The following is a 3,494-nucleotide window of genomic DNA, read 5'->3' as shown; positions in this document are numbered from 1 at the left end:
CTCTCTCTCTCTCACACACACACACACACACACACACATTGGGTCTATGAAAAGTTTGTTCTTTTCCCCACCCCATTTATTTTAATCCTTCCTAAATAAACAAGAACAATATTTTTAAACATTATTTACTTTATTTACATTTGACGGATATTTGTCCTCATATGGCGTAGTGGTTAAGAGCACGGACTACTAACCCCTACAACTTTTGTTTATCGTTTTTGAAATTTAAATAGATTTTTTATCTCTTTTCAGATATATGACAGTGGAGTGCAGAGTAGAAAAAAAAATTACGTACGAATTTATCTGACACCGCAATTATTAGGAACGTACCAAACAATATGATATCTGGATTAAAACATCCACCATTATCGTTCTTGGAGGCTTCGTTGCTTTTGGAATAAAGAAACCCTAAATGTGAGTAAATTGACCCTTATTTTAAATTCAGTATTTTGTTGTTATTTTTCTGCTTTTTGGAGTGGGGTAGAATCTAGAGATTGAACTCTTTGGTACTTTCCTATTATAGACAGCTAATTTTGTTTTATTTACTGACGGATTAGTTAAAAAACTATCATACTCGTGAGACAAATGTGATAGTTGATTGGTGAACTTTCGGAATGGCCACCCCATCTGCTACATGGAGACGTAAAAAGGTATGGAAATACATCAATAATATATTTTCTAAGTCTATCGATAACAGGGTCATCGATAAAAGAAAAACACGATCTGTACCTGTCCAGAGCCAACTCTTTGCTTTCAGTCCCAGCAGACCACAAGGGCTGATCTTTGGTAGCGCCTTCCGTGCATGCATCAGACTGATTGGTCGTAGCCGGGCATATAGGGAACCGTCTTGTTTCCCACGTGATGTCCTTAGTCATCGTCGACAATGACGGAGAAACTAGTATCAACAATTGACCTCTTGCTGTTGTTGGTGGTGATAGTGATGGTAGTGATGGGTGAATGGGGTTAGAATTTTTTAATTAATTGCTGAACCTAGAGGAAGAGGTATTGCTTCTGACCATCTCCGGTTGGTTCACCATCACCAATTCACCGTTTTTCACTATCACTATTAGAGGTGAGATTAATGGTGAGATACTAAGGATATATTCTCTCGGTTAACCTTCGTCGCAGTGATCATTCTTCACAGTGAATTGGTGGCGGCGAACTTACCTGTAATCGCCTCCGACGTTTGCTGGCCTTCCCAGAGAGATGAGGTTGATGTTAATGTCCCGTTTACATTGTTTAAAGTCAAAACCTGCGGGGAAGACGAAATTAAGGCCAACGGCGTGGAAAAATAAGACGGGACATACAAGTAAGTGTGGTGTCTGATAAGAGATGAACACAGAAAGAGACAAGCGGTAGGGTGAAGTAGGCAGAGTGAAAGAGTTACAAGATTAGTTGGCTTTGAGAAACAGAGGCCATTAAAGTAGCGATAGACAAGACAGAGAAAAGAGACAGCACACCTGTGAAGCTAATTGTTTAGCTCCATTTCATACTTGATCTAGAAGACCTATAGTCATAGATGTTTCGCCCAATATCATCTCACCTTTATTTTGGCACGGTGTGCATAATGTGTATTTCTAGGATTGTGGGGGTAATGCCCAGTTTCTTATGATTGCTTCTTGACCAATGGTACGAAAATATTTGCTGCAATGATAGGTCAAAAGAACCTGAAGATCGCTGGAAGCATCAATGCCGGCTGGAGATACAGAGATTGGTGTTATCTCCAATTAGCTGGAGATGCAGGTGAAAGGGGTCATTCATAGTGTAATCTATATTCCTTGTGTGTATATGTGTGTGTGTGTGTGTGTGTGTGTGTGCAAATACATCAAGGTACTTCAACGTTATTTGAAAGACAGTAACTATGTTGTTTCGTTACTACTTTTAGCAGGCCTATCGTCCATGTACTCATCATCAGTGACGTATACCAGCTGTTTACTTGTTAACTCGATGCTATACCATATTCTCTCTGCTTTAAGTTTTCCGTAACTTGGTTCCTAATATGGCTTCCGACACTAGATTTATTTTATATCTTTATCAAATGTATAATATTGTTCACTCCTGAAGCAACTTTTCTCTACAATATCTAATTTTCTCCTCTGCTACTTGTAATTTAATATGTTACAATAAATCCGACTTGTATACGATGCATAGTCACTCGGCGAACAAATTTAGTACAAGAACGCCCAGTCTGATTTACAGCGAAAGCGATGAAGTTTACAACTTCTATGTTTGCATCTATATTTTTAAATGACATTATTTATATAGAAATTTATTCAGCAGCTTGCAGGCTTTACTTTAATGTCTTCTCGTTAACCATTAAATAGCAACTTTGTGAGCAGCTGAATAGCTAAACTTCCGATAGCTAAAATTCAAATGACAAAATTTCAGATGATTAAACTTGCATTCACAATGTATGTATGTATGTATGTATGTATGTATGTATGTATGTATGTATGTATGCATGCATGTATGTATGTATGCATGCATGTATGTATGTACGTATGTATGTATGTATGTATGTACGTATGTATGTATGTATGTGTATGTATGTATATATATATATATATATATATATATATATATATATATATATATATATATATATATATATATATATATATGTGTGTGTGTGTGTGTGTGTGTGTGTGTGTGTGTGTGTGTGTGTGTATTTGTGTATAAATACACGCTCACACCGACGTACGTTGCTTAATGGTGAACGAAGGAGAGTGCTCAATGTGTTGTAGAAGATACGGTGCACCTTTTCGAATTCATCCATCCGTATAAACATACTTGCATGAATACATACATACATACGTACGTACATAGATGCAAACATACATACGCACATATAAACCTACACACGCATATACATACGCACATACATACATACTTATATACATACATATATACATACATACGTGTGCTGCTTCCTGTTGTTCCATTCCTTTAAAAATGTTATTTATATAAAAATATATAAATAAATATTTTTTTATATATTTCTAGACCGAAGACTGTGCCTTGTCGTTGAAATGAAATGAGCTCAGATCAGGCAAGATGTTGGCATAGCTGAGGACTTTAATATCAGCTGTGCTGCATGTTGCCATCTTTGGGCTCGTGTTGACTGCAATACAGAGATTCTGAAGAATTTACCATTCTGAAGAATACGCCAGTATGGGAGAAGCGAGAAGAGACTTTTATTAAGAGAAGACCAACAGCGAACCGATAAGATGAGCCGAATAAAGGAGCTGCCAATTTGAATTGAAGCATTTTTCAGACCGTTATTTACATAGTTTAATTGTTATTAATGTTTTTACTGATGTTGTTGTTGTTGTTGTTGTTGTTGTTTAATCTGAGGTAAGCCTCGATAATGCGAGAATGTATGAATAATAGCCTTTGGACCGTAACTGACCGTGCGTAGTTTTCAGACAGGCAGGAAGGGTGGGTTTGGATCCAATTATACAACACACACACACACACACACACACACACACACA

At 37.0% G+C, this 3,494-nt stretch overlaps 1 long non-coding RNA gene across 1 annotated transcript in view; it reads left to right on the top strand.

Moving 5' to 3' along the window:
* The window catches only part of LOC106875653 (uncharacterized), a 93,335-nt gene extending 89,853 nt beyond the window's left edge, over window positions 1-3,482 (top strand). Inside the window, exons 3-4 of the long non-coding RNA XR_008266620.1 lie at window positions 253-414; window positions 3,004-3,482. This is a non-coding gene — a long non-coding RNA (uncharacterized LOC106875653). The remainder of the gene's footprint in view (window positions 1-252; window positions 415-3,003) is intronic.
* The last annotated feature ends 12 nt before the right edge of the window (window positions 3,483-3,494 follow it).

The sequence above is a fragment of the Octopus bimaculoides genome, chromosome 23 (assembly GCF_001194135.2).
Source record: "Octopus bimaculoides isolate UCB-OBI-ISO-001 chromosome 23, ASM119413v2, whole genome shotgun sequence".
Lineage (NCBI taxonomy): Eukaryota > Metazoa > Mollusca > Cephalopoda > Octopoda > Octopodidae > Octopus > Octopus bimaculoides.
Note: the sequence above shows the minus strand (reverse complement) of the source record. Positions and strands in the feature narration are given on the sequence as shown.